A 19,901-nucleotide genomic window follows, 5' to 3' on the forward strand; every position below is an offset into this window, starting at 1 on the left:
GTCATATCCCAGAGCCTAAAAGCCAGCAGCAGGAACACAAAAGCCACAACTCTTAACTTCAGTCTTTCCAGGGCAGATGGCACTCTGAAGAGGCAGAGTAGAGGTCAAGGACTTCAGTTTCCTCTCTCTCAGACCTCCAGAAGACAGAAAAATCAGGGAAAAAAAAACCCACCCAAGTTTCATGGGCATCTGGGGCTGTATGCAAGCCGTGAGCTTTGTCAAGTGTCCTCCCTGGAACCAGTGGGTTGAGCTGAACAGACCCCCAATATTTACCCATTTCCTATCAACACAATTCCCTGTGGTTTCCCCATTATCACTTTGCTCATCAGTGAATGTATGATGCTTGCTGTTTGCTGCCCAGCACACTGCATTTCTTTTTGCAGATGGGTGAATAACCATTCATCTCTGACTAGAGTCTTTCTTTTGCTAGAGATATGCAACTGGATTTGTGTGAGGCAGCTGCTCAGTATTTGTGTGCCAGTCTGAGTGGTCCAGTATGTCATGGTGGACAGATGACGTCAGTTCTGGAGCAGGCAGCCCAGGAACTGGGCCACTGCTTAGTGCTATGAATGCTGATGAAATTGCTTTCCCAAGATTTGTTTCTTCTCTCAGAACAATATGAACTTGCAATATACGGGCTCAGTTTGATTTTCTTTTCTACAAGTCTTTCAGGCTTTGCCCATTGCCTGAGCACTCTGCACTCCTTCAGTGTATTCTCTAGAAATTTTGATATAAGCATTGCAGTGTGTCTGGTAATGCAAAATTAGGTATTTTAGCAGGCATACTGCCAGGTCAGAAATGTGTTCTCATCCACATGCCAGTGCAGAAATCCCATTCATGATTAATATTTCTTCCTGAAAGACCCTTATCGTCCATCCTCCCCACCATAAAAAAGCACAAGCCAAAACAAACAAAAACCCACGCAAAACACAGCAAACCACTCCAATCCATTGTGACTCAAAACTGATGCCAAATAATATTATCTCCTCCTTACTTTTCAATACAGAGAGCCATGTGCTGATCACTGTATATTTTTTATTTCCCAGGGTTTACTATTTCTCATAGCATTATTTCATGCCTCTTTTTGCTCTTTATCTGTGCTTTGGTTGACATTGCTAATGTGTGAGCAGCAAAATAAAACATATAGGGCAACTCTTTGAAACAAACAAACAAAAAATCTCTGTTCCAATGAGACTGGCTTTCTTGCAAGCAGACAAACAAGACTGTAAGTGAAATAAAGAAAGGAAAAAACCATAAAGATGTAACACTGCTAATGAAAGAAGTGCAGCATGATACAGTAAAATGGAAGAGGCATCAAATATGCAGCAGGATTGTTTATTGCAAGTTACTATTTTACAGTCAGTAGATAGATATTTCTGTTTTGGACACCTGCATAGAATTATGTCCACAGCTGCACTTTACTGATCATACTGTGTGTTATAAACATATATTATAGTATTGGCTTCTCGCAAAGTATTAAGGTAGATATTATATAATGTTAGAAATGCTTTTTGCTGTGTGGATGTAGTTTTCTCTCGTTTTAGCAAGAATGTTAGCAAGTGTGAGCAAGTAAGATAACCTCCAAGCGAGCAGAGGATGAGGCCCAAGGAGCTGCTAATCAACACTTTGTCCGGGGAACAAAAGGGCCCAAAGGCTGCTCCGCTGGAGAACGGGCGGCCAGGAGGGTCCGAGAGCCGCTATCACCACTCTGCCCGGGGGCAAAGAGGCCAAAGCTGCAATCAGCCCTGACTGTCTGGAGAATTAAGAGATCCACCCTACCATCGACCCTTACCTAGCGGGCCCAACCCCAAGAATCAAAAGAAATAAAACCACAAGGCCGAAGACTACGCATGCTCTAAAAAGGCGGAACCAAGGCGTGGCCATGCAGAACAGCCCCAGGAAAAGTTTTAATATGAATAGAGAACAGACAGTAAAAATGGTATAAAAAGGACTCACCTCGGGCATCAGGGGTGCTCTTGGCAGAGCGCCAAGGCACCCGGCCGTTATCCCTTTGCTTTATTTTATGTGTCTCTTATTGTCTTTATATTAAACTCTTTAAATTCTAACAGGAGAGTGAACCTCGTTTTTCACACTGTGTGAAATTGTTTCTCTTCCTTGAGCAAAAGGCAAACAAAAGGTTACAGGGATGAACTTGTTTGTAAAGTAACCTGCATCACTGAATGCAGAAAATTTTCACACATGTATCTGTGATGTCAATTTATACCCTTGGTCTGTCTGGCAAATATAAATATACATGTCCATATATCTGCATAATTTAAAATACTCTAGCTCTCTTGAGAAGGTAGCATGTACAAACGTGTGTGTGCGCGCAGGTGTGTGTGTTCCAGAACAAGAGAAAAGCTGTTACCCTCTCAAGATACCTACAGAATTTCAAATACACACACATACACTATATGAGCTATCTGTATAAATGACAAACAGTGAGTGAAGCATCCTGTTAATGTTATTAAAACCGAAAATTAATTATAAGACTGGCACAACTGACATTTCTCTTCATGAATAATTTTACTTTACTGAAACAGAACATAGGCAGGCCACTTAATTTTTAACAGGGCATAAAGTTCAGAAGGCTGTTTAATCTATTCATAGCCATCAAAATGGAATATCAAATTTAAATGCAGTTGCATTTAAAGGAGCCACCCCAGAAAGTTTCTATGTGTTTTTGTGCCATTTCTCCCTCCTCCCTGTCCCAAAGTCAATGAGAAGTCATATTTTAATAAATCTGTGTCAATATGCATTATTGAAGCCTTACATTTACACTGATGAACACACAGAGAACTATCCTTAGACCCTGAAAACCACACTTCAGCATGAAGCAGGTGTTTTGGCCATGCTACAATAAATTCATAAAAAGAATTTTCTTAATGCAAATGCTGCCATAAGCACAGCACATTACTTTGGAACAAGCTGTCTTTGGAGCTATACCAGGGGAAGGAAGGGAGATCCCACTGCACTCAGTGCTTCTCCATTCCAGGGTTATAAAATGCTTTTAACTTGCCTGTCAGATGACAGTTGGGCAAAGCCATCATGTAAGAATGTTTCATTAATCCTGTCCTGGGTTGCAGTGTATTCCATTACCATCCTCATGAGCTGTTGAAACCAGGTGGGACAGTGTTTCCTTGCCTCCTCCCTCCGGACTATCTTTCTGTTAATGAGCCCATACACCTGGCCTCATGACTCATCATCCCATGGTGAGATGCTCCACCCAGAAGGAGGAACCAAGCATTCCATCCTGGATAGAATCTGAAATTCTGAACACCACAGATACCTTTTCCACTGGATTCCCAGAGGACAAGAGCTGCATAGCCACCACTGGCCTTTCAGAGGAAGAGCAGCCCCTTTCTACAGCATCACTGCTTCAACAGAACCTCATCCACCGCTTCAGGAGGACTGCAGCCACCATTCTACCGGACTGCTACCACCACCCTGACTAACGGGGTGTCAGGTTGTATCCTGACTCTGTCAGTTTGAACCAGTGTTTTCTGCCTTTATTTTAATTTCCCTATTAAATTGTTATTCTGACTTGGTGCCTCCCACTGGTTTGTTTTCAAACTAGTACAAATCCTCAAGAAACAAATGAAACTAAATTTACTGGAAACTTACTTCACTTGGGATTTTTGTGGGATTTATCAATATGCAATATTATTACTTCACTTTTACATCACCTGCACACCAGTCATTTTCAGTTCCTACTTGCTCTTTCCAAGTCTTGTAAGCGCTGTTTCTCTAGTTCCCCATCCAAGAAAGCATCCTTCTTCAGATGACTACCAGAGCACACATACATCCTTCTTCAGATGACTACAGAGCACACATGTTTAAGTTCCACTGAAAGTAGATTTATGTTTAAGTGTGATCCTATTGTCCTTAAGAGGATACTTTATATTCTAGGATATGATTTGGCTAAATACAACAAGCAAAACAGAAGTGTGATGCTTGAGAAAGCATTTTGGTGAGCTTCCAGGGACTTACCTGCCAGCTGCCAAGCTGGCTTACAGTTCTAGGCTCAATCTATTCACCCATCCATCACCAAAGGGTCTGAATGACTGATAACAAAAACAGATGATTCATCGTTGGTATGCTTTTTGTTCTCTTTGTCCTATGGAAGACATGGCATTTTAAGATTAAGGTTGATATTTCAGGCTAAGAAAAACTTACAATATAAAGAGGGCAGTTTTTATATTGCTGGATAGATACTTTTTCCTAATTTTTGGAAGACAGAGAGGGCCAGAAATGAAATTTTTCATTGTTAGTTGATCTTTAAATGAGCAGGTACCCATGCCTATCATCTTGAGCATAAATACTGTCAGAAGATGCTCTCCCTTTTGGTCTTTTTAGACAGATCTGACTAGTAAGATAATATTTAATTTCCATTCACTTAACAAGTGTTATTCAAGGTGTTGACCTTGAATATAATAGCACAAACATCAAGGACTTATCTCAGAGACCTATTAGAAGGAAAACACAACTTTTGGTCTGCCATGGTGATGGCAGAGAAGAAAGGAGAAATACACTAGAATCTTTAAAAGCACAGAGAGCACTTCCACCTAACAACTTTGCCCAAGTGATACAAATAAAATGAGGAATTAACACAAAAAAAAAGCTCTTCTCTTTAACATTTATGTACTTGCTAGCTTCGTTGTTAGTGTATCAGATTACTGTAGAAAAAGCTATGACTATTCGGGTAAGCTGGATACCTAATTATGAATACAGAATCATAGACTGGAACAGTTTTGGTTGGAATGTACCTTTAAAGGTCATCTAGTCAAACCCTCCTGTAATGAGCAGAGACATAGAGAAGTCACAGAGAAAATGATCTGAGTGTGAGATATTTGCAACATGAATTTAGCAAAGTGGGATAGGTGAGGAGGGAAACACGGCTGAGATACCATTACCTTTTAGGCTGTGGTGAGAGTCAAACTAAGGTATTTTGCACAGTCACAGTGTTCACAATCTATACAGAATTTTGAACAACTGGACAGTTTCTCACAGGAACAGTGAGATAGTCACCAAAAAAAATATTCATGAGCTGAATAAATCTCCTTTAGAGAAAGGTTTTAAAGAGCTCAGTCTGTTTGGTTTGTCAGAGAATGAGAGGCAACTTGATTATAGGAATAAGCATCAGGTACAAAAGTGCTCTTTGATTCCGTGGACACAGTAAAATGTCTGTAATATACTGAAAGCAAATCCAAGTACTACAGCATTCCACTGAATATATGTATTACAATACAGTTTTAGTCATACAAAAACTCATCATTTTCTTCCACAGGAAGCTTCACTGAATTCGCAGTATAGTCAGCAGTTATTTAGTGAATTCTTTGTTTTATTCTCATTGTCTAATTTGTGGCCCTGCAATTCACTCATTGTACCATTTGAACCTAGCACCAAACACAGCACTGTTTATTTTTTTGACTTTCATTTAGCTGTCACTTTAACAGCATAGAAGTGTAATTCAGTGAACTGAAAAAGATACAGGAAGATAAAAGCCCTCATTACACACACATTATACAACATTCCACCTGGTGATTCAAACACTACTCAAAATTTCTGTTTAAAGTGTTTATAAAATTCTAGCTAAATAAACTGAATATTTTCAATAGTGGTAGAAGCACTGGTAAGCCTTTTAAAGCTCTTTTGAGAGTTGTAGGAATTGTTGAGAGTGGAAAGCCAGTATCATCTTGAGATTTGAGCATGTTTGTTTTCAACAGAGAATACTCCTGTGGAAATACTCCAGGTCCCCCATCATGTATTGGGAGGCAAATCGCACCTACAGGTCCTTGGTAAACACCTGCAGTGTAGCTCCTCAGCAGTCAAGCCATACTTTCACATAAAGCTATTCCACAGCAGAAGCTTCAAGGTCAGATGCTTTTTCAGGCAAACTCTGATCAGGTCACTGCTTGTGAGTCACCAAGGGGGGAATATTTTCTTTCTGTTCACAGGAGAACATCTCCTGCCTGACTACAGACTGGCTATCCATCTGAAATGGGAGTTTTCTTTCTTTGCCATGTACTGCCTGCCAAGACGAGTTCCCCTGCCTGGAACAACACCTGCCCTGAAACTATTATGGGAAGGTTTGGGTTTCCTGACCAAACCTTCAGCCATGGATATTACCAACAAAGCCTTGAAGGCTTACAAAAGGGAGTCTAAAAGAAGACTTCAGCCCTCAGCTGGGCCATCCACTGGGAGGAACTGATGCACACTGTCTAATATCAGATTTTCTGGGCTGGGTGTCCACCAGCCTGTCCGAGTCCCATCTCAACCTGACTCCTCACACCAGTCCCAGGTAACTCTCCCACCATGCCCGTTGACTCTAGGGCTGTGTCTGCATCATGGGCTGCACATCAGCCCCACCTTCTTCCTCACTACAGCCCCATACACCTTCAGGTTTCCTTACAGTTATTCTCAAATCCAGATTGTCACACCCCTTTCTTTCTATGAGGCTGCCTTTCCACAGATAAGTTGGGCAATTCCTACTTGAAGTAGGAAAGCTGAGAGATAAGACAGTCTGCCCCCATTCCTTTATCCAATTTCTGAACTACCACCAATGGCATTAATCTTTATAGATGCTACTTTCAAAATGCAATATATATCTACAAAACACTTGTGACCCTGAGTCTTTCAGAGAACTACAGCTTTGTAACACTTAGGCTAAATTTCTTGGAAATGGCAAGAGATATCAGAACCTAAATGGATTTGAAGTCTCTGCTCAATGCTTTAGTGATGCTGGAACACCACAGGTTTTCATGCTATCTGAACTAAACTTAAATTCCTGCTGCGTTATTTCAACTTCTACTGAATGTTTGTGTCCACTCATTGATGGTGAAAAAGATAATATAGGAAAAGGAGAGGTATGTTGAATTACGACATTTATTATGCCTAAAATGCTGTGCTGCATCATCTCTGCAGGAAAAAATCATCTGAATGAAATATGCAGGATTTGGTTTTAAAAATTGTAGCGCTGTACTAGGTTAAAAGCTGCACATCTTGTACTTCTTTATTTGTCTTTGCAAATGAATTTCAAACTTAAGGCACATTTTGAAGAGTCCTGAGCTCTTTGCAGCGTATCACAGCACTTTCACACTTGCACGTATTGTTTTTACTAAAAGGTCACAATTATCTTATGTTACAGTGTGAAACCTGAGGTGCACACCTGGCCATACTATATTACTGTCAGAACAGTAGTTCATATTGGACAGGGAGTGCTTCAGCACACAATGTGTGCAAAGGCCACAGGAGAATTTCCTGAGCTTTTCTCTCCAACGATCCCTAGTACTCCTTAGCAACCTTGCTGGAAGGACTGAATCACAACCTCCAGGCAGCAAGTGATAAGTGTCCCTGCATACTTGAAAGAGTTGCTGGCTACAGCAAGCACATGTACATCTCCAGAAAAAAACACTTAACAGCAAGTCATCTAACTAGGAAATAAATAAAAAATGTTAGGACTGAACACAGCAAGAGGATTAGTGGCAAGCAGGCTCCTGCAGTGGTCTTATATCAAAGCACAGCTTTAGATGATGCTTTCAAGAAAATTTGACAACAGGCTTCCTATAAACCTAGTCTGGACTGAGGAGCACCACGAAGGTCTGAAATGACAGTCTGAGGGACTGTGGTCTAATTGCTAGAACTGATGACCACTAGAAGCCCTTATACATGGCAGGCTATGTTATGGGGTGTATTATCTCTGCTGAACTATTGCAGTCTTTCCTGGTACTGCCTTAACTACTACATTTTTTCCTCTGATAAAACTTCATCCAGTGGAGTTTGCAATTGTTCCACAAGGAACAATTTCAAGAATGAAATGTCACAAGGCAGCATAACCATAAATATTTTGCTTATCCCCTTCATTTTTAAGGCAAGACAGTGAGTTCTGATGCTTCTTATTCTCTGCCATGCAGTTAAGGGGATAGAAGTGTCCTTTACTAGGAACAGCTGACCTTCTATTTCCTGCTAGTGCATTCAATTTCAGATAGCCCACAGTGTGGTCTTGAAATGCTATTTTCCATCATGCTAAACTAATCTGAGGTCTACATTTTACACATTTTATGAACCCAAGAGTTTGCTTTCCAGTGTTGCATGAAAAACAGAGGTCATTCAGAAGGTTGTAACTCAACAAAACCGTTTTGACACTTTTGAAAGAAGAGAAGGACAAGCACTGGTAAATACTGGGAAAAACACTGCAATCAACATATCTAAGAAATTCCACTTTTTTTTTTGGTGACTGCTGTTTTTAAAAAAAACTAGATCTGAATTCCACTCCACATATTGTTATATTACTAATTTAAATGTTAAATTAGTTAAACTTGATCAACACTCACTTAAAACTTCGTTTTATTTACACGTCTCTTGCAAGAGAAGCCTGTCTCCATTTTCTTTCCTACTTGTATTCATAATTGCTGAAGAGCTGTATCTTCCCTTTCCACTGTTTTCACATCATTTGCTTAATGGTATTGGTAGCTCCACTTTTAACTTAACATTTCATATATATATTCTTCATATGTACTTCTCAAACTTCTTCCAGTCAATGCTTAGCCTTTGAGTTCTGATACCCTGATATTACCTTATGTATAGCTTTTTAAACCTCAAATAATCTGATATTTAGATTACATATTACTTAAAATGTCAGTTCTTGTCCACCTACTCAATAACAATGTCCTCAATCACAGTGTCCTCTTCTCACGTACTATTTCCCTTTTTCCTCTTGTTCACAGCTGGGAAGACTCCCATCTTGAACGTGCTGGCTGCATACATGCCACAGCACAATTTTGCTTTGGCCCAGGATCTCGTTTATTTCCGAAATCATTCAGCAATGAACTACAATGACTGCTCCCTAGGACCTCATCATGCGGGGTCAGCCTTCTGTTATCATCGGGAAGTTCCTTTGAATTTTAAACTTCTGCAGAAATCCATGTCTATTCACACAGCCACCACCATTCGGATGTTATCGATTACAGTCACCACAAAGCATTGTTCAGGCTAATGACCTGCTAATGACCTTCCCATCCACTCTCTGACAGTATCTCAGTAGGTGAAGACGGCTTATTCTTGCCTAACCTTGGCTGCCCGAGATAAGCAAACGTTTATCACCTCTCTACCATCTTAGCTTTCTGACTGACAGCTACAGACTCATTTTACCTAAAACCTTTCGGTACACTTACTCCTAAAAACAACCAGTAATTGTCTTGTTTACTCTACAACACCAATCCTTTAGATCTTTTTTTTAAACTAAGTAGCGCATTTTACGGCTATCACCCTATTTATCAGTACTTTAAAAAGCTGAAGAAACGAAACTTTGTAACCCCAAAATTTCCAGGGGGTCATATATTTTATAACAACAACAACAACGAAATTATTGTTATCAAGGGGTAACCTTAAGGGACGAGGAGCAGCGCTGTCCCCGGCGGAGAGGGGCGAGCCAAGCCCACCGGTTGGCCACCCGGGGCGCGGAGCCCGCCCGTGCCGTCCCCTCCCGCCGCCGCCGCCCCGGCAGGCGGGGGGTACGCGGGGGCAGCCGCCCCGTCCCGGTGCCCGCGGCCGCGGCGCCGGGGCGAAGTCGCGAAGGGGCCGCCCAGGGCGCACCTGCGGCACCCCTCCTGCACCCCTCCCCGCTGCCTATCGGCTGCCACAAGCAGCGGACGGACGGACGGACGGCTCCCCTTTCCCCGCGGCCGCCGCCCGGCCCGCGGGGAGCTCCTGTCCCTCCCGCAGCCGTCCCCCGGCGGCAGCACCCCCTGGCCGGGGGCGGGCGGCGGCCGCCGCGCATCTCCTCACTCCGTACCTGTCGCGGTGTCCTCGGGAGAGGCAGCCGCGTCCCCCCGCAGCCCCGGCGCGGCAGCGGGCGGCCGGCTTTGTTACTACTCGGAAGAGCCGCGGCTCAGCGCCGTCGCTATAGAAACTGGCTGCGCCTCGAAGAGACACCGGCGAGTGGCGGGAGGGAGGCGGGAGCCGGGCGGAGGTGTGGGGTGAGGAGCGAGCTGTTCATTCAGGAATATCCTGGCCTTTTCCTCCTCCTCCGCCTGCAGCCAGCCCCCGGCACCGCCCAGCCCGGCCGGAGGTTGGGAGAGCGCCTCGCCGCCCTCACCTCGACTGCATCGTCGAGCCAGGATGTGGTCCCTCGGCTCGGAGCATCCCCGTCCCAGACTGGCCGCCTCCTCAGGGAGACTTGTCCCCAAAACACACACAGAGGTACACTCACTCTCCGAGAACGGACCGCAGGGCAGCAGGGACCCAGGGAGCACCCATGACATGAAACAACCATGGGAGTTGACCTGCACTCTAGTTTCTGCCCTCCTGCCTTTGCAGCCCGTTTGGTCCCTGAGCATCACCACAAAAACCCCATAAAGCCGGGACAAAACTTTTTTAGCAGTAGTTTTTCATTTTTTGAAAGTGGTTTAGCTCCACATCTTCAGGTGATGAACTGCTTTTGTGTGGGAACTTGCTGCTGGGATCCCTCTTGACGGCAGCTCATGGTCCAAGGGTGCCACGGGGTTTTTGACTTCTGCAGGACGTTTAGTATGATGCAGCAGGCCCTAAGGGTTGAGGAGGTGTAGGGCTCATCCTGTGTGCTGTAAACGGGAAGGGAAGCATGGGTGATCGGAAGGAAGAGGAGGGAAAGGCTGAGAATGGATTAGGGTAAAGCAGCCAGATGTGTGGGAGATATCAGTGTCCTGACACATTTGAGATTTGGGGTTATCCTGAGTCTGTGGAGTGGTATGTTTTCGTACAGCAACAGCCTATGGTGTGTCAGGGACACCCATCTTCACATCCTTCTCCCTGCTTGACACGACTGACAAAAGCTGAGGCAGTTCCTCCATTCTTCTTCCTTTTCTCCTCTTGCACTGAAGGCTCAGTGGTATCGGCTTGTTGGATCTATCCTCTTCTAATTTCTCTGCCTGAAACATTCTTATTCTCTCAATAGTAGTAAAATTGATAAAACATCCTTCGAAGTGCAAGATGGATCTCCCCTCTTCTCTTTCTCTGGTTTATATTGATTAAATTGGACTTTCCAAGTTTGCCACACAGAAGAAACCTAACATGCAAGGAGCAACTTGGAGGCAGCATTATCCATCTCAGCTACTGCCAAGCTACAGGGGATGACTATTAAGTATCCGCACTGCAAGTCACTGTGAGCTGATGAATCTGTGCCAAGAGCTGCTGGCACACTGCAGAAAATACTCCTTAGGAAGAGTTTGCCAAAGACAAAAAAGACCCCCACAGGAGGTCTTCACAAAGCAGCCCAGCTTACAGCAGAGCTGCTGGCAGATCATCACACACCCAAATGACAATGGCGACACAAATGAGGGAGACAGAACGTTGGGTATGAAAGACGGGGGATCACCACATATTTACCTACCTAATTTTCATGCTAAAAACCAATTCAAGAGTTAAAAAGAGAAAAAAATATATAAATCCAGTCAGAGCATAGCAGAGCTTATTTTTTTGTTTGTTTGTTCTACTTTATAGTGAATTTGCTTGCTCTGAGGAGGAAAGAGTAACATTAGAGAAATGAAAGACCTGCAGCATCCTGGATCTCATAGCATAGGAGAGATTCTGCCTATTTTTCCCAATATAAAAGAAGGCTCACATCCTTTTAACCAAATGGAGTATCAATATTTGTAACAGATATAATGTAAAAAAAAAAACCCCAAAACCCAAAAACTCCCCAAGAGCTGGAAAGCAATTCATGTTCTAAAATCTTTTGGAAGAGTAAGAATGCTTTTTAACTTAAGATTCATTTAGAAAAGAAAGCTGAGCAATGAGAACATTGCTCAAAGAAATGGTCATTGTTTTGACCAAGAAAGCAATGCTGTTGCTATAATGCCTATTCATTTTTCTTATAAAATAAATTTCTCCACCACTTTCTCCCAGGTGGAAACACAGGAATGGACAGAAAAATGATAGGAAAGGCATACTTACTATCTGGTCTTCACTGATACAAAGCACCTGAGTACTGATAAAATTTCATGTGTTCCTGGGGCTTTTAATCTTCAATGCAATTTTACATACAGGCTTCTAAACATTTCCCTCTTCAGGCTGAAGGTAAAGAATAGCATTTCCAGAAGGGACAGTTGAGACAATTGGGTGATATCTTAAAGGACTTGCAGGAAAACTCAGTTGGACATATCTTAGCATTGTGCAGATGTCTATGCCTTCTAGATTACTTTCCCTATCAAGGTTACAATGATATTTTACTCACAGAGATGAGCCATTTTTGTAGATGGATATCATCTGTATCTTTAGGACAGAACTTCAGCCTGTTCACTGTTCTAGTGCTTGTAAAGTGTTTCACTGTTGGTTTTTTGTGCCTTTTTTTTTTTAATAACTCTGCTTGAAATTTTATTTGGCTTAATGTCATTTGGAACCTAACTTTTGCAATAGCATTTACAGCGTAGGGCACTTACTGCAAACATGCCAAGTTGTTGCTTGGACTGTTGGCAGTCACAATAATTCTATACTTATAGAGAGGGGAATGAAACAGACGAATATTAAACACTTGCATTGCAGTAATAAATCAGTATTAAATCAGCAATTGCATTTTGTAGCATTTTAACACTAAGCTATCCTGCCTTTGCATTTTCACATTTTGTCCCTTTGTCTTCCAGTTTGGCTTAAGGACAATATGTTTAAAATCTACATCTGGAATGACTTCTGGCAACAACTTTTAAGGAGCATCTACTTCTTTGGGGTAGGGTGACAAACCTCCCAAAAAAGAACACTAAAAGAAATGTGTGCTGATACGACCATGGCCATCTTCTGACTCAGCAGTGACTTTGTGCATCTTTCTCAGTGCCGCGGATTTTTTCCAGTAACTCATTGTACTGAAGGAATTCATGGCGGGACACTGAACAAGCGCTAATATTCATGTGTAGCAGAACAGCTTTTGATGGTGTCCCCCTGTCTTTTGCCATTTGTCCTCACTCTGAACACCATTCATCCCACCAAATACTTACTCTATTGGTCTGTTTGTTCCCTGGGAGCAGAGCAAAGTATCCTTAACCAGCATCAAAACCTTGAATAAAGAATTCTTCAGCTGAAGGAATGAAACACATTCTTATCACATCATATGAAAACAAAAGATAGGTGTAAGCTGTGATAAAATTGAAGTAACAATATTTAATACTAATAATTAATTATCATTACTACTGTTATTATTAGGATTGTGGTGAAGTCTCTGGGCTGTACCAACACCAGGCACTGTTTTCCCACAGAACAAAAATGTGGGTAATTTCTACCCTGAGGAGTTTACCTCAGAATTAAATGTTTTTCCTGAGGGTCTGAAATGCCATTAGTTACACATTTGGGTAGTGGCAAGTACAGTGGGACCTAATTTAATTGCAGCCTTTTAGATATGTATAATATAAATTTTAAATAATGTAATAATTGTAATAATAATTCTGACAGGAGACAGTGTAAAACCATTTTTCTGCGTCTATAGGCTAGCAGTCCTTTTGGAAATTAGAGACTTTGGAACATGGAAAATTAGCTGAAATGATAATTGAAGGAAGCAATAAAACATGAATATGATAAAATACAGGATGAACTCATAGGCTCTGTCTTTTTTAAAAGGAAAATATGCTTCTCCAGAGCATATTTTTCTTTACCTTGGGAAGAAACGCGTATTTTAAACCGCTGCTTGAGATTTCTGGATGTCCTGAGAAGACAAAATTACAGCAGTACAAAAGGACTGGAGTGCCAAAAGGACACGGGCCATTCCCAGCTCTGTTGGCTGCTTCTCACAGGCAGCTCCAGATGGTCAGAGCCACAGCAGCAGTGGCAATGGCTCAAAGTAGCTTTCAGGGATGAGGGACACAAGCGGTTTTTTGAGGGGAGCGCTTGAGTGGGAACACTGTAAGTTACCAGGTCCATGGTATCTGCGGCAAGCTCAGATTCACAACCTTCCTATTTCTATATATACATTTTTTTTTACCACACTGGGAAGATGCTGGTGTAAGGAAAATCAAGTATGTCCAGACTTACAGCTGACCATTTAACAAAATAATTATCAGAGGTTTATAAAGGCTTCTACCCAAATTTGTGGTGAGAGAGAAAGTACTGTTGAGCATTCAAAACTGTCAGAAAGGAAATATGACTACTGTGTGGTCGACTTCCAGCATGGCCAGGATCATGCCCACACTTCACCATGTACTGCCATGCTGAGATACCACAGCCACTGAAAACAAAGCAGTGAAGGAGCCTGCTGAGAAACAGATATCATATGGGTTGAGCCATTACAGACATGCCTGACTGTTTGTATTCACTGTGTGAGGCAGTGTAGATCCATCCCAAATCTAAACTCCTAGTGGTCTCCTGTGACTACATGCCATCTCAAGGAAGCACCTTGTCATGATCCGATTATTAGGGTCCTTTAGAAATTCCTCTGCCCGAATTAAGGTGCAAATGAGACCATATGCCAGTGACAATAATATGGGTTTTATCTGATAGTAAATATGAGAGAGAGAGAGAATGAAAGAAATAGAAGATAGGTGGAGTGGGACAGAAAGAGAGTGACCGGGACAGAGCAAAGAAAATATCACCACTCTGTGGATCCCCACAATGTTCCATTCATCCTCTCCAGCTGGTCTTCACGGTGGTGAAGGTCCCCTAAAAGCATAGAATCCGATGGGTTTATATACCCTCGAGCCAGGTGGCAATGTCCAGGCATGTCCCCCTGGGGGAGGGGGGCAGTCTCTCACAGCAGACTCTGGATTTGTTGCATCATGTGCACTCCTGAGGTGCAAAGCCTCTGGGAAGCACTTTGGGAGGTCTTTGTTGGATTACGGCTCCCCCTCAGCTGCCTCGCACGAGAATGTTCTGTGAATGTGGCCTGTGGGGTTGGGGGTTCCACAGCTGGGCCAGTTTGTGTAACAGAGGATGGGTGTTCAGTGCCTCTGACCAGAGGTTATGCCATGCACCTGAAACCTCCTCTTCCCCCATCAGTTGGGGGGGCAGTCTGTGTAAACCTGGCTTCTGTGAGCTGTGCTCTTCCCTCCCCCCCCCAAACTCAACTGGGCATGATTCTCAGCGCCACTGGAGGCTTTGGCCTTTTGTGAATGCATACCTTTCCCTCAGCCTGAGATGATTGAACAATAGGTTTCCCTTTATCTAATCAGCAGTTTGACTTTCAGACCAAAGTCCCACTCTTCAGGGAGGCTTCTTTGGTTGTAGCTTCTTTATAATGAGCAAAACTTTATATCAATGTTTGAGGCATGAACTACTTTCAGTCTCTGACACACCTGAGTTAAAAGGGCATGTTAAGGATATTGATCTGGAAAGGGGTAAAATGATGTGGCAACATACAGATTGCATACCATTATTTAATTTTGCTTACTGTTGAAAAGCCTCAGAGACAGTGAAGGGAAGCCTAACCTAAGGAGCCGAATAAACACCACAGCAGACAAAGGGATTAATGCTGGGTTAGCATAACACTGGGTGGCATATTTTGGGTTACTCACACAACCTACTGGGACCTTAACTGAGTACAACTGCTTAGAAAAAAAAATCCTGGCATTACTGTGGAAAGCTCAGTGGACATTACTGTTAAACAAAATGCTAGTGGGAAATTAAAAACCAGTCTGGAAATACTGTCATTCCCAAAGGTTGATTATTTAATACGTCACGAGTACTTTGTTCAGTTCTGGGAACTCAGCTGCAAAATAGATACAGAAGACACAGAGATCATCTGGAGACAGGCAATGCAAATGATTAGAGGCTGAGAGAGAAAATTTTGTATCTGGGTGGCATGAAGAAAGGACATGATAGAGCTTTATAGAAAATAGTGAATGGCACAAAGAAGACAAATCCTGCATTTCTAGTCACCTCTTTTTTTCATAATTTAAGAACAAGTGTTCATCCAGTGGAATTAAAAAGATATAAATTTGAAAGTGATGAAAGGAAATACGAGCTATTAAAATGAAAGCATTCACTGTTACATGAGATTAAATTTGGAGAAAGGACTAGATTGTATAAAACGTGTAAAGGAATAAAAACTTTAATATTTCAGTGCATAAGCCTGTCATAAAGCCAGAAGGACAGGGAAAGAATCATTAAAAGAAACTCATCTTTAGGCAAATTATTGAATTTCTTGAAGCTTCTTCTGAAGCATTTACTGCTGATGGTTAGGAGGAGAAGATATGACAACAGATGATACTAGTTCTCATTCGAGATTCAGATTCATTTTTTTATCCAGGAAAGGCTAATGTCCCACAGCCACAGTCACCCATTTGTGCTGTAGTGAACATCTTCTCCAACTGCACACTTAGGTGTTTCTTTTTCCACAGTTTGCTAAGGACAACATTGTTGGGAAACCACAAAATACTCTTTTTAAACTCATTTGCAAGTCTGGCCTTTAGGGACTCAGATATCTAAAGATACATCCATGTGACAATCTGTATTTGTATGATCCATGATCTAAGTAATCCTGCAAAGAACCTTTTCATTTCAGTTTGAAAACCTCTTGATTACTGGTGCTGGTAACTCACTATGTGGTTCATACTCAACCCAGCTCAGGGGTAGATTGAATATGTGACCCATTATTGTTTCTTCAAATAGATGCAAACTTACTACGTGAAAACCAACAGAACCTAGGTTCTTCAGAGGCAGAATGTTTTCATTTTTTTAATATGTTACAATCCCCAGCCAACAAAATTTTCATTTCAAGCCTTGCAGTCATTAGTAACACAAAACTCCCAACTGGAGACATTAAGAGAGATTTTTTCTCCCCCATAATAATATAGATTCACCCATTTTACATATATATTTTTCATATTCAGTACAACAACATGCTAAATGTGCCTGGCAAAAAGAGTAGGGACTTCATATATCTTGGGAAAGATGACAATGTGACAAGAACACTCATATCCCAAGATGTTCAGCCAACTGAAAACTACTTATACCTCACAGAGATTTACTTATATATAAACCTGAATTATACTTAAATTAAGATACTGAATTATGATGCAGTACAGAGCTCTACTACACCTGTGACATTCTGTCCTAGTTTTGGCCAGGGCAGGGTTAATTTGTTTCAGTAGCCTGGAGGGGGCCATGGCCAGACCCTAAAATTATTTGATACCACCTCACATCATTGCCAGGGACTGACAAAAGGCACTCTCTTTTGTTTCCAAGGAGAAGGGCATCCTTTTCCAGTTAGGTGAGAAACATGGTCGGGAAGAGCCGGTCAGTATTTGTTGTGGTTTTCCATGTAAATAGTTTCTTTGTCTTATAACTTTTATTATTAATATTGCTGCTAGTACTGTTTGTTTTCTTATCTCATTTATGTTTCCAGTAAATTGTTCTTACCTCAACCCATGATCTTTGCGTTTCGTGCTTTCAAGCAGAGGCAGGTGAAGGGGGAGGGAGCGGCAACACTTATTTGTGTGTTAGACCAGTCTGAATTGTTCGAGTAAATTCACCGAACTATTCTACACTTCAATAGATTCAAAATGTGCCCATCTTTTCTAGCCTTGCATAAAAAAAACCAATTACTGCTTCACAGATGGAGTCTGTGCAGCAATTTGGTACCAGCAATGGCTGTTCCCCTTCACATTTCCCATCCACATCACAAAATGTGATAGCACAGCTAAAGCAACTGCAGAAAACTGTATCAATTACATTTCAATAGTGTTTTGCCATCAACACTATCTCTATAATGTTTTGTTCTTTCTTGTTGTTGCTGTTCTTTAGAGTCAGGATGAATTTTCATAAAAATGTTGATGAACCATTACATACCCCACCCCTTCCCCAAACAACAGTAAGGAAGAGAACTGCAATCCAAGAGTAGCTCAACTTTCCCTGGGATGTAATTCTGTGTCTATCGGTGGCATGATATTGACAGCATTCACATTACGTTAGGTCATAGGTTGGACTCGATGATCTCAAAGCTCTTTTCCAATCTTGTTGATTCTGTGATTCTGTAAAGTTTGAAAAACTAAAACCAAGAAAACCAAACCAAGAAAACAAAACACTGCATCTTCTAGGTTTAAACCCCCCAAAACTGAGAAGCCAAAGAAAGACACTATAGCTTTTCAACTTCCTCTTTATTTTGAATATATTATTTTCTTGTTTGTTGGTTAACTGCACATAAAGGAACTAATGAAGCATACAGTAAGAAGGCCACTGCAGGCAGAATAGGTTGAATAAATGTTTGTGCATCACCAAGATCTGTAAGACTCAATAGTAACTTCAATATCTGAATCAATGATTTACCATTAATTAACGATTACTGTCCTAAAACCAATTTTGCCTATAATAAATATAACACTTACATGAAATGTTGCTTGCCTTGTAGAAAAAAACCCCAAACCCAAACTTTAAATTATCTTATGGTAAAAGTCAATTGGAGAGCCAAAGTGAAAAATGAGAACAGAATAGCATTTTTTCAAGAGAAAGTAACTCCAGGATTTGAAGGGAACTTGAGTACAAGGGAAGCAATTCAGAAAGATAGGCTTTCACTGGGGAAAAAAAAAGAGTTATGAAATATTATTTATCATTGAAAGAAGTCATCTTGTACAATCTACATTTAATTTGGTGTTTTGCTTCACTCCAATTTACCTGATAAGCATAAAACATAAAATCTGTTTTCATTTATACAATCAATGAAAGTCTAAGGCTGGTTTAGATCTTCACTCTTCTACAGCTTCTGGTGAGAATTTAGTATAGATCAACCATAGAGAGTTTTTACTTTCCAACTCATCTGCAATAAGTAGGGTTGCATTTAGGATTGTAAATCACAGTGGAGACTTGTAATGTGGAAGAAAGAAGAGAGTAGCTGTTTGAAAGAGAATCACATGCAAACAGCCAGGTAATTCCTAGAACTTGTACCATTGCCACCGACAGTAGAATAGGTATTCTATTCCATGATGGTGGTGCTCCACCAAATAAAATTTGGGTAAACCTGGTAGAAGGCAAGCTCCTGAAAACATGATAACTCTTTTGCCAAACGAAACTTATTTTGAAATGGATACACCTGTAGGGAATAATCAGGGAATGGAGTGACTTCCTTTAGGTGGGTCAAGAATAAGGAATCTATGCTTATGGGACACATGGGCATTTGGTTTTGTTTTGAATCGTGTCTTTTTCCCCCTGTGGATTCTCTGGAACTGCTGGTAGAGAATGGCATTCCATATTGCACCCAAACTCTTGGATTGTAAAAGTGAAACAGTTTCATTTAGAAAATAGGATGCTTTAACCTATACAAAGTAATGTCTGACTCTATTTAAGAAAAAACCCAATAAACTACAACAAATAACAGGAAGTTCTGAAAACTATTTATTATAGGATGCCTCATCTTAAAACATAATTTAGTGCCTGACGTTTCACTTACGATTTCAATGTTTCACTGGCTGGTTGGAGAGACGAGGCTATTTTTTACAACTTCATGCATGGCACTTTTAGCTTAGGTGGATGATAAGCTTTGATTACTGCACTGGTTCACAAGTTTCAGGGAACATTTTAATCATCAGTGGGAAAGCTTCACCAAAGTGGATGACAACCAAGGTGGAGGGATGCCCACAGGGTAAAGGAATGGGGAAACAGATCCCTGCACAATTTTATACTGAAGAGTAAGAGAACACATGATTTAATACCTATCAGTTCCTACACTTGAATTCCCACTGCGGGTAGTCACATTGATTTTCCCCATGTCAATACTGGGTAAGACTGTGGCATACGTCCTACCCAGCTGCAGCTGGAAACCCACTGGGCTTTCACACGTTCCCCCACTTTTGCCGTAGGGATAGTTGGCACTGACAGTGCACTTCCTAAGCTTCCAAAGAGCCTAGCTGGTGGCAGAAAAATGTGCTAGTCCCAGTACACAACGCATTTTATTTTATATGCCAGGTGTGTTCAAAATGCTGATGTCTTGAAAGAGAAAGAAAGGAGAAAGGAGT

General features: G+C 41.6%; 1 protein-coding gene across 3 annotated transcripts in view; it reads right to left on the minus strand.

Annotated features, from left to right (window-relative positions):
- The window catches only part of RNF182 (ring finger protein 182), a 30,915-nt gene extending 20,920 nt beyond the window's left edge, over positions 1 to 9,995 (minus strand). For all 3 annotated transcript variants that reach the window (XM_042049148.1, XM_042049150.1, XM_042049149.1), the window contains exon 1: positions 9,794 to 9,995. The gene's annotated coding sequence lies outside the window, so the exon portion shown is untranslated. The remainder of the gene's footprint in view (positions 1 to 9,793) is intronic.
- Between the last annotated feature and the right edge of the window lie 9,906 nt (positions 9,996 to 19,901).

The sequence above is a fragment of the Corvus kubaryi genome, unplaced genomic scaffold (genome assembly GCF_017639235.1).
Source record: "Corvus kubaryi isolate FWS band 111438036 unplaced genomic scaffold, C.kubaryi_AGA036_p1.0 69, whole genome shotgun sequence".
NCBI classification, from domain to species: Eukaryota; Metazoa; Chordata; class Aves; order Passeriformes; family Corvidae; genus Corvus; species Corvus kubaryi.